At 39.7% G+C, this 12,048-nt stretch overlaps 1 non-coding gene across 1 annotated transcript; it reads right to left on the reverse strand.

Annotated features, from left to right (window-relative positions):
* Positions 1-9,759: 9,759 nt before the first annotated feature.
* LOC133309668 (small nucleolar RNA R71) lies at positions 9,760-9,866 on the reverse strand. The gene has a single exon (XR_009751361.1). It is a non-coding gene; the product is annotated as a small nucleolar RNA R71 (small nucleolar RNA).
* Positions 9,867-12,048: the final 2,182 nt, after the last annotated feature.

The following is a 12,048-nucleotide window of genomic DNA, read 5'->3' on the forward strand; positions in this document are numbered from 1 at the left end:
CACTGCCAACTCGGATTGCTTTTTTATTTTCTTCTTTCATTGGTACTACTTGTTTGCAATTGCAAGTTTGCAACACTAGAATCAAGTATGTGAATATGTTTACTTTGTGTTAAATTTTGATTTGAGCAAAAATATACCGCAAATGTTCCCTTCCAATTCCAATAATATACTTGACATTTTTTTTATGTTAGACATCTAATGTGGGAATACTCTAATTATCACTTGGTTGGAATTAAGCAGCACAAATTTTCTAGCTTCTTCGAAGTGTGAAAGAAGTGTAAGCTTCTTTAACAAGAAAGTGGGTGTGGATATCCTCACCTGCATATATCGGGCAAACTATGATATTCCCTAATAATGTTTATGAATCTTTGGAGAAATTGAATAGGAGGTTTATTTGGAGGAACTAGACCTATTATTAGGTTGGATAGTCTAACATTTGTTTCATAGGAAGCAATGTAAATTAGGACCTAAAACATGGAGTCTTTTCAAGCTACTTGTGGTAGAATATTTTGGGATGATTTTGGAGCTAGGTTCTTTGCTTTCAAAAGAATATAGGAGTGCATAACAATCTAATGGTTGAGTTATGGGGATTATTGGCCGACCTTCAAATAGCTTGGGGTCATCCTATATTTAGGGGTGTCCTATTTGTAAGTTTTTTGGACTACAATTAATTGTGTTTCATATTTATACCATTGATTAGTATGGGTAAAGAGTGTAGGTCTAACTCATAGATCATGATAGGAAAAGATTATAGTTAATATAATCGACTAGGTCACATCTTCATTCACAGTACGCATGAACAATTGTTCTTTACCTTGCCCCAATGAATGTTATCAACAATGAGAGTAGTACACATGAACAATTGTTCTTTACCTTGCCCCAATGAGTGTTACTAACAATGAGAGTATGAATTGTCGAGGAAGCTCTAATCTTTCAAAACTTGCAAGATTCTCAAATTACATAAGGTAATTTTTAGAGATCTATAATCATGTCTTTAACAAGTAAGGTCAAAACTAGTGTTCTAATTTCATGTAATCTCAATTTATTTTTGCTTATAGTACACCTTAAGAGAATGTAATCATTGCTTGGTTTAATTTATTTTGGAAAAATAATCATTTTATTTTTCAACTTTTTGAGAAAGCTTTTAAAAAATTTCCCAAATTAAGTTAAAACAAAATGCATCATATTGGCTTGATAATTATACACAAAGCCTCCACATTGGTTTGCATATTTTTTAGTATAGTTGTTCATAGTCTAGTTCGATTCGACATTTGTTTCCTCACATTATCAATCAATCGATTTTGATTTCCATTAAGGAACAAAATCAGTGTGATCCTAATTTATTTGGTTCAGTTCAATTATTCAATTTTTGCATTAATAAATTGATTACCATACCTTTTCATGATGAGGATGGTTGTACAATCCTTGGGTCATATTAGACTAGAGTTACCATTGGCAATAACTCATCAAACACTCAAAATTAGGGCTTAGACAAATTAGGGATTAGTTAGATTTGGCAATCTGTCAATAAACCTTAACTGAATGGAGAGATAAAATGCAAAACAATGGAAGAAAAAAAATAAAAAGGAAGAAAAAAAAATAAAAGGGAGAAACGTCAAACTTCATACCTTATAGAATGTGAAAGTAAGATGATACAAGCAAATAGGCTCATGAGTAAAGGACCTCGGCAGGAGGAACGATGTTGATAGGGATCTATCTCGATAATGGTTCGATTAACAATCTATTCTCTCTCTCTCTCCCTCTCTTCTCACTCAAAAGTGCACACATCAAAGCACAAGTCGAAGGATAAAGGGAAAGGGTGAATCATACAACTTGAAATGTGAAATGCAGAATAGGAGAAAATAATTGAGGCTGGTTAAGGGTGGGGTATAATTGTAAATTTAAAAACTAAGGGTATAACAGTAATCTTATGTTTGTGCGTGTGTGCATGAATATTTTTAATTTGGTAAAGTTCTCTTTTTATCTTTCTTAATTTCCTATTTGGACTTCTTATTATATCATTTCAACATCATTTGGTATCCAAGCCATGCCCTCAACCAATGGCTGAACAAAATTGTGGAGGTCATGGACGACAAATTTGTTTTAGTATAGGACATGGATTCGTTTCCAAAGAAGAACAACCATACTTGAGAGGCTTGAGAGACATAGAAAATGAAAAGCTTAAAAAGCGGATCAAGAAATTAGAGCGATGACTCATGCAGACGTAAAAAAGATGAATCCAGAATTTGAGTGATTCCTTGCGCAAGTGCAAAGAAGGGAACTCATTTAGGGCTTGGAGCGATTATTCAAACTAACGAGGTTGGACATTCACCCTGAAGGAGTGGAAACAAAGGATGCATATGATGGTTAAGATGTGGATATCAATCCTTTGGGGCAACTTGTGTAGGCACAAAGAATGTGATCACCCATCACCATCCAAGGCTTCCTCGTACCTTCGTATAATTTGGAGAGTTCCTCCCACAAAAGTCTCTTACCAGCTCTTCTAGGGCTGCCATACACGAAGGTGACAACCTCCTCACACCTTTTAGCTAACTAGTTGATGTTAACATGCATGAATTGGTTGTGAGATGCCACAAGGTTTACATTCACCTCTGTTTTGTCCTACAGCAACCAGATGCCCCCTGAGAAACCACACACATGTTTGGGAAATGATACCCTACTGGGGGCAATAAGAAAGGGTTCATTATCTTCATTAAAGATATGACTAAAAAATACAACATAAAGGTGATGGTACCCACTGAAGTTCGTATCAGTGGTCGGAAGGTTGAAAGACGAATTTCTTAGCTGGGGTTTGATGGGTATCTGAAGCAAGACGCTTGTGGTTTCTCAGGGGGCATCTGGTTGCTATGGGACAAAACGGAGGTGAATGTAAACCTCCTGGCATATCACAACCAGTTCATGCACGTTAACATCAACTGTTAGCTAAAAGGTGTGAGGAGGTTGTCACCTTTGTGTATGGCAGCCCTAGAAGAGCTGGTAGGAGACTTTTGTGGGAGGAACTCTCCAAATTATGCGAAGGTACGAGGAAGCCTTGGATGGTGATGGGTGACTTCAACGCTCTCAGCCATGATCATGAAGAAAGAAGGGGTGATGTTTGTCAAGGGAGTTCCAGAGAATTTAATGATTGTCTCAGCAAGTGCGACCTGTCAGATATTGGGTTCAAAGGCCCTGGCTTCACGTGGAGAATAGGCCAACTCATGGAGCGTCTGGATAGGGAAGTGGCGAATGAGAGCTAGGTTATGGCATTCCAGGACAGATATATCCTTCACTTGCCAATTTATTGCTCCGATTTCAGACTTATACTTTTATGGGATGGTCCAGGTATAAAGGGAGAGGAGACTAACAAGCCTTTTCATTTTCTCGCTTCTTGGATAACCTGCGAAGGGTTTAATGGCCTAGTTAATCGCTGCTGGGCGAAGGATGCTACCTGGGCAAAAGCCAGCTCTTGCTTCCAGGAAGAAGCTATGGTGTGGCACAAACAAACATACAAGGAGAACGTTAGAAGAAAACACAGGTTACATGCCTGAATTATAGGGATAGACAATGAACTCCAGAATACTACAAACAACTGGTGGATGGGGATTGAAACACTAAGTTCTATCATACAACAACTGTTACCCGCAGAAGACATAATAAGATTCTTATGCTGAAAGATGAGAATGACCAATGGGTAATAGAATAGGAGGAGCTTAGAGCTTTGGTGACTAGGTATTTTGGAAAGTTGTATTCAAATGACGGGAGGAGGTTGAAGCTTCTCCTTTTGTCTGGTCGTTTCTCGAGGATCACTAGCTTGTCCTTCTCTCATATCCATTGTTGCCCTAGTAGAGAAGAAGTCAGGGAAGTTATTTTCTCTATGAAGGGACTGAAAGCACCAGGTTATGATGGTCTTCATGCACTATTTTTTCAAGCCCATTAGTCAGATCAATCATTCCTTAATCTGCTTAATACTGAAAGAAGACAGACCAGATTCAATCAAGAAACTTAGGCCTATAAGCCTATGCAACGTCACTCTGAAAGTAATCACGAAGATAATTGCAAACAGGTTAAAGCCCCACTTGAGCTCTCTTATTATGCCAAACCAGTCGAGTTTCATCAGGGGAAGACATGGTAGTGATAATATTATCATAGCCCAAGAGATTATGCACTTCGTGAAGATCAAGAGGGGTAAGGTGGGTTGGACGGCGGTTAAAGTGGACTTGAAAAAAGCTTACGATAGTGTGGATTGGATCTTTATGAAACAAACACTCCAAGAAACTAGCCTTAACCAAAATTCGGTGGACCTAATCATGGAAGGAGTCTCTTCAGCAACTATGAGCGTTATTTAGGAAGGAAAGAAGACGGAAGAGTTTAAACCGAGTAGGGGCATCAGATAAGGGGACCCTATGTCTCCCTATCTTTTTGTGTTATGCATTGAAAGACTGGCACACTTAATCATAGAAGCTACTAATAAAAAGAAGTGGAAACCAATGGTACTAGGGAGAAAAGACCCCCCAATCACTCATCTCTTTTTTGCGAATGATTTGCTTCTTTTCGCTGAAGCATCCTTTGAGCAAGCTATCATAATTAAAGATGTGTTAAAATGCTTTTGTGATTCTTCTGGGCAACGGGTGAGTATAGACAAAACGAGAGTTTTCTTCTCCAGAAATGTAAACCACAACAAAGCTGCTGAGATAGCCCAGATTATGGAATTCTCGATTGCTGCAGATTTTGGGAGCTATCTTGAAGTTCCGTTGTTAACAGATAAAGTTAACAAGTCCACCTTTAATCATGTTATACAAAGATTAGACACAAGGTTGAGTAATTGGAAAAGGACTTCGCCATCCTTAGCGGGTAGAACAACCCTTATTCAGTCGGTGTTGGCTACTACACCATCCTACATGATGCAATCTTGCTCTTTTCAGTCGGTGTTGGCCTGGGAAAGAGTGTGCAAAAACAAACAGAGATGGGGGTTAGGGCTGCAGAAAGCTAAGGAAGTCAACCAAGCATTCATCATGAAAGTTGGACATGGCCTCCTCACTAACACAGATAGCCTCTGGGGTCAAATCCTTCGAAACAAATACGGAGTAGGAGTAGAATTAATTCCAGAGCTCAAACATGCAAGGAAAGCCTCGAATCTTTGGAAAGGTATCCTCAAAGTTTGGCCGAAAGGGATTCAGGGTTCTAGGATACAACTGGGAAATGGCTTGAAAACCAATTTCTGTAACGACAACTGGCTACCGATGATTGGTAAAATTCAATGGAAGTGTAACACCCCGTTCTAGAACCAGTTTGTTAACATCGCATTATGATATTAAGCGCAGTTACAATCACATTGGCTCAATTAAAAATGGTTGCACAACCAAGGATTGATGGCTCCTCAAGCTTCCATGGAGGTAGAAACTCCCAAAACCCCAAATTTCACCAAATGGGCAAATTTTTGAGGGGCAATATTCCTCTCCACAATGCTCCCCACTCAAAACTAAGCTTGGATTATGAAAGAGGAGAAGATTATAGGTGGTTTAGGCTTTGGAATGGGTTGATTTGGCCAAGATTTGCTCACTCTATGATCTCCTCTCTCTCTTTCCCTCTCCTTCTTCTTCTTCTCTTCCCTTTCTTTCTCCTCTGCTGGTCGACGGGTTTCTTGGGGGGTTAGGGTTCTTTTTCTTTTGTTTTATCACTTAACATAAGTTAAGTGGTAACATGTGGGTATTAGTTCGCCTATCTATTTAACTCCAATGATTACCAAACTTCACCCAAAAGTCTGGAATATTATTCTAGAAACATTACTATTTTTATTTTTGGGTTTTCGTTTTATCCTTTCACATAACACAACAAACTTTCCTACACTCACAACATTTTATGGGGCCCATATTTTTTAAAACAAAAAAATAAATAAAAAATTAAGGCACGCAAAACGAATCTCTATAACATTACACAATCACTTTTCCTACAACATAACTCTTATAAAACCCTTTATTTTTATATTTTGGGTACTTTTGCCAGTACCCATTTATACCCCTTAATTTTCACTGGGTACACACTTTTTAACTCCAAAGTGACTCAAATTCATTTAACTAAGCCTTATACTTAATTTCACTAACTAAAACATGCTTAATTATTTAATTACATGTAATTTGCTAATTAATTAGGTTAGGGCTATTATAGGAAGGAAGAGGTAGTCTTAACTGACGAATACAGGAACTGGAGCGTTAGTGAACTTGTGAATGCAGATGGAAGTTGGGACTGGAATAGGTTACAACTTCTTGCCTCCCAAGAGATGTGTGCTGCGATAGCTAGTATTATGCCTCCCCACCTTGATCATGGGAATGATATTGTCATCTGGAGCTATACAAATGATGGTAAATTCTCAGTCAAATCGGCTTATGAAGCTCTTTTGGAGGGTGAAGAAGCTGGAGAGGAGAGAAACCCAAGCATAGCCTGGATGTGGAGGGGCCCTAAACGAATTCAAACGTTTCTTTGGATGGTAGCTATTAGTTTCTTTCTCACTAATTGAAATAGAGTCCAAAGACACCTGACGGTTAGTGACCGTTGCCCCAGATGCAGAGAGGAAAGTGAAGATGTGTTGCATGTGCTAAGGGATTGTCCTTGGAGCAAGGAGTTATGGGAAGCAATGGTAGTGGAGGCTTGGTGGCCAGATTTTTTTTCTGTTCCTTTATCTACGTGGCTTAGGAACAACCTTGAAAATAGAGCTCAAATTCAGTTCTACGAGTGGGATAAGTTATTTGGAACTTTTTGCTGGTTTATATGAAGATGCAAAAATACCTTTGTGTTCGAAAATAGCTCTCCCCACCGTGTAAGGGTAGTTGGTTACCACTGGAAGGTGGAGTACCTCCTTGATGGCTTCAGGGGAGAATGAGACTTTCTTCCCTCTCATCATTACTTCATCAGTTTTGTAACCTTGGGGAAGTCTCTTTGCATGGTACAACAATTCAGCCAGCAAGGAAGGGTAGAACTCCCGTTCTTCCGTGGCAAACCAGGTTCATTTAAGTTTGCTTAGGGCTTTCAGCACGAAGGATGGCATGGGGGCTTTGTCTTTTAAGAAAATGTTCCTCTTTGGGTAGAGAGTCGCATTTTCTTCGATGATTTCAGGTTCCTGTGTGTAGACAGCCACATGGGTGATGGTTACTGAGAGTCTGGTCATGGTTGTGGACGAAGGAGAAGTTAGGGTAAAATGCAGAGAAGAGTGATGAAGAGCAAAAGTTTCTAAGTTAGCAAGGGAATGGTAAATCTTGAGAAAGAGAATAGAAGAGTTTAAATAAGCATGCAGAGGAGGGAAAGTGAGGAGTTTTTCAGGATGTGAAGGTTAAAGAAAGGAAATTGAAGAAGTAACGGAGGGAGAATGATGGGACGTAAATTCGTTCCCATCAAGGCCCATTTTGATGGCAAAATACTGCACGTTCCCTCATCTGATGCACAACTTCAGCATGAAAATCACTTGTTTTACACATTTGTGACAAAAACACAGTGGAGGAACGTATGGTGACGTATTCCTTAAAATATATTAAAAGGGGAACGGACTGAGACACATTTAATGCACCTGCTCCACTCATTTAATGCCTCTGTACACTTTGCAGGAAACGTGGATTTAAAGTCTTCTAAAAGCAGAGGCGGTGCACCAACTGAGCAGCAGGAAACGTGAATAGCAGAGAATCAAGAGTTCTTATTGGCCAAAGAAGAAAGCAAAGCATGGGTGGACTGCAGAAAACGGCTAATCATCAACAAATCCTATCCCATCCAACAATTTGCGCATCTTCTACACTCTATTGCCACCGCCACGTCCCTTCACGCAAGAACCCAGCTCCAAAGGAATTACAAGACTGTCACTCCTCTTCTCCCTATAAATAGGACGTCCCACACACAAAAGCATCATTGAATTCTGGAGGGATTGAAGTCCTAAAGGAAGAAGATCACCCAATAATAGTAGTAGCTTAGTTTTATTTAAGTTGTAACTGTAACTAAGTGACAACCCCTCTTCTCTTCTCTGTATCAACCCTTAAGACTCCTCACGAGCATCAAACTATCCTTCTCCATTTCCTGTTTTGTGTAAATTGTCTTTTAATTTAATATAAGTGTTTCTTCTTTTCGTTCCATTCGTTATCTCTAAGCTGAATCTCGAGTTTATGGGATTTCAGATTGGAATAATTATGTTTCAAATATCAGCCATGGACTGAACTATCTGTGGAACAGATAAACTGCAAAACTCTTAAAGAACTATTTTCAAAACTCTTGACTGAAGCTTTTTGTATTTCTTTGGCTAAGTAAGCTATATTCATTGTGTATCAAAGGAAATTGAACACATACTAAGAAAGGAACTTCCATAAGGAAGGAATTTCAGACAGCTTAGCCATTAAGGGAAGGTAGTGTCATGGCAAAAACACTACTGGTCACCTTAGGAATAAGGGGCCAACTCGTCCATTTTAAGGTTTTGTACTAAGTACATGTTGGAGTCAAGGGAGCCATAGGAATATGGAAACTTGTGAGCCATCTAGTCCATGAGCTGAGGAATCAGAGTTAGCAGATAAGAAACTGGGACAAAGCCAAAAAGCGCTAGGTCTTGAGTAGAGAAAATAGCTATTTAAGAATGGAGCAGTGAATCTGTTTCTTCTGTTAAACTATTTTAAAACCATCCACTTGTTGTCTCTTAATTATAGTTATTTCTGTTTAAATATTTATACTTTATTTTAAGCTGTTATTTATCAAACTCCAATGAATATTATCTCACCTTCTTCTAATCAGGAAGGATCACATACATAACACAGCGAGCAATTGTTTGTCATCAGATTGAACTTACTGGTCCTGAGGAACGTTGTCAAGACAGTAAGGAACGTTTGACCAGACAGTTCATTCACTAACTTTTCTTTTCATTTTCATTCTTTATAAAACAGTATAAGACAATGTCTAGAGTTCTATCCTTATGGGAACAATAATTTGAGCCTTAATACACCCTTTATTACTTGATGCGTGCACTTGCGCACTTGGGTTGGAAGTAAGGGAGCGAATCTGTGTTCTGTTTAGAACAGAGGAACGTCCCCCATTAGAACTTATCTTTTTCCACCATCAGCAAACTACCCAACAAGTTTTTGGCGCCGTTGCCGGGGATAGCAACACTAAATTTTGTTCTTATTTACTGTTTTTAGTACATACCCTGTATATTTGACTTTACTTTTATTTTATTTTCCCTAAATCTGCTGTATATATAATTTGTGTTTATGATTTATGAGTGAAGAGTCAGAAACAGACTCTAACCACTCCAGTGAAGTACCTGAGTTTCCCTTTGATCCTGAACCAGAACGTACTCTTCAGAGAAGAAGAAGGAATCTCCGGGAAGAAATTCTTGAAAACATGGCTGATCATAACAATAATGAAGATATTCCTCCTGAACAAAATTTCAGAACTTTGGCTGCTCTTTTCAAGAACAGACCAGACAGGGGAGTTATCCTCCCTCCTGTAGCACCCAATTTTGAACTGAAACCTATCATGTTTCACATGATTAGGGAAGCAGAGATCTTCAATGGACTCCCTACAGAAGATCCTTACACACACCTCACCACATTCCAAGATATTTGTTATAATTTCAAAGCTGAGGGTGTGACAGAAGAAAGCATGAGAATGTTCTCTCACTCCTTGGGCTTAAAAGCAAAAACATGGATGAAAACTCTCACCCCTGAATCAATCCACACATGGGAAGAGCTCTCTAACAAATTCATAGAGAGGTTTCTCCCCATGTCTCGACAAGCTGATGTTAGAGCATAAATCTCTAACTTCAGAATGTTTTATGGAGAGAATCTATATAAGGCATGGGAGAGATACAAGGACATCATCAGGAAATGTCCAAACCATGGGGTAGAGGGTTGGGGAGTGTTACAATCGTTTTATAAGGGACTTGACCATACTTCTCAATCCCATTTAGATTTTGCTGCAGGAGGATATTTTTTTACAGGAACACTTGAATCAAGGTATGAAATCATAAAAGGAACTGCTGAAAGATGTCTCCAATGGCCAATCGACAGAGTAAACCCAGTAAGGAAGCCATGCATGCTAGAACTGGATAAACAAACTGCCATGGAAGCCCAGCTAGCCTCACTCATGAATGAAGTAAAGAACCTGAAAGCTAACCAAGAAGCACCAAGGATGGAAGTCTTACAACTCACAGCAGCTGGAACAGAACCATGCTCAGCCTGTGGTGACCTTCATGACTCAACAGATTGCCCATCCACTGCATTGGTGTGTTATGCAGAAAATTTTGGCAACAGGAACTTCACCAGAGATTATCAACAAGCAGGACGCAATACCAATTCAAATCTTGGAGGAACTATCACCAAAGATCAGAACCATAACCCCCAATGGAGGCCACCCATGAACCACAGACCATACAATACTCAACAGCAGCAGCATCAGCAAGGCAGCAACAGTGGAACGTTTGAACCAAGGAAGAACAATTACATTCCGTTCCACAGAGATGACCAACGCATCAACACTTTGGAAAGCTATGTCAAAGAATATGTCACCAGGAATGATGCAGTGGTTAGGAACATTGAGTCCCATCTGGGACAGATTGCTGCCAATCTTCAAACAAGAACACCAGGATCACTGCCAGGGGACACTGAAGTTCCCTCAACCACTTCTGAATCCACTTAATAGGTAAGTACCATGTCTAGCTAAAGACATTAAACTAAGCGCTGACTGGAAGGCAACCCAGTGTATGCATTTGCTCTCTGACAAAGTACAAAGTTTTGGGGTGGTTATCTTCAACTACATAGCTCCCAAAAAGGAGGGGACGTCTGATGTTCCACTCCAAAAAGTCCAAATAAGGTACGTTCCGTTCCAGGAACGTAGTTTTGGGGTGGTCCCTGACCATACAATCCCAATTAAAAAAAATATTTATATATATATTTTGCAAAGTTATTATTTTAGTAAATAATAAGTAGTTAGATGATAGGTTAGTACGTTCCCTTTCCTTTAGTTAAATTAGATTTACAGTTAACACCTTTGTATGTTATTTTTTCTTTTTATTTAGTTGTTTATTTATTTATTTAGGAAAAGAAAAAGGGAACGTTCCTGGGGTTAGGAGATAAGAGTGACTGGGACACCTGTCCCTGCTGAGTCACTTAAAAAGGTACGCAGCCATATCAAATTTGCTTGTATTGCAAATCTTGAAAACGTGCTCAGAAAAAGCAACCGTCTCCTCAACCATTAAAACAACTGCACCCTTTTTCTTTTCCCTATCTCCCACGTCCTGACCTAAACCGTTCCATCTTCTCACACTCTTCACCATCCGTAACTGGTCACTAACTGCTGACCACTCGTTCTGTAACGTCCCCATTCCACTACCTCTTCAACCTCCACGTCCCAGAAAACTCTTCGTTTCCCTCCTCCATTTTCTATTTAAACCCAACATTTCCTTTCTTCGAGTTTTACTACTTCTATTTAACTCATAACCTTTTCTCCCTCTGCATTGTGCCCTAACCTCCTTTCTGCTAAAGATGACTAAGCTATCAATGAAGGTGACTCCTGTGGCCAGCCGTGGCCAAGAACCAGAGCTCACTGAACCCATCATCCATCTGTACCCAGAAAGAAACATATCCATGCAGTAGGACAAACTGGTTCTACCACCATTCGTAAAGAAAACCTTGATCAACCTCAAGTGGCTTCGTTTTGCCACTGACGATCGAGAGATGAATGTCTCCATGGTGGGAGAGTTCCTGTACCAGACGAGGAGGCTGCCTCAAGAAGATACCGCTGATGTGGGCACGGTGAGGGGAAAACAAGTGTCATTTCCCCCCACTGATATCCAGGAAGTACTCTACCTTCCTACTGTTTCCAACTGTTCGTACCAAGAGTACATTGACAATAAGGAAGTGTCCAGCTTCCTGGGGGACCTGAAGGATACAGTAGCCATCAGGAAATCCATCTACTACAAAGGGTCCCTCTGCAAGGGGAGCACGAAGAACATAACCAGATTATGGGCATTATTTGCCAATTCCAACATCACTCCCTCCACCCATGAAGCCTCTACTAGTTGGGCAC

This window comes from Gastrolobium bilobum, unplaced genomic scaffold (genome assembly GCF_033153095.1).
Source record: "Gastrolobium bilobum isolate Gb01-03AN ecotype WA unplaced genomic scaffold, APGP_CSIRO_Gbil_v1 utg9061, whole genome shotgun sequence".
NCBI classification, from domain to species: Eukaryota; Viridiplantae; Streptophyta; class Magnoliopsida; order Fabales; family Fabaceae; genus Gastrolobium; species Gastrolobium bilobum.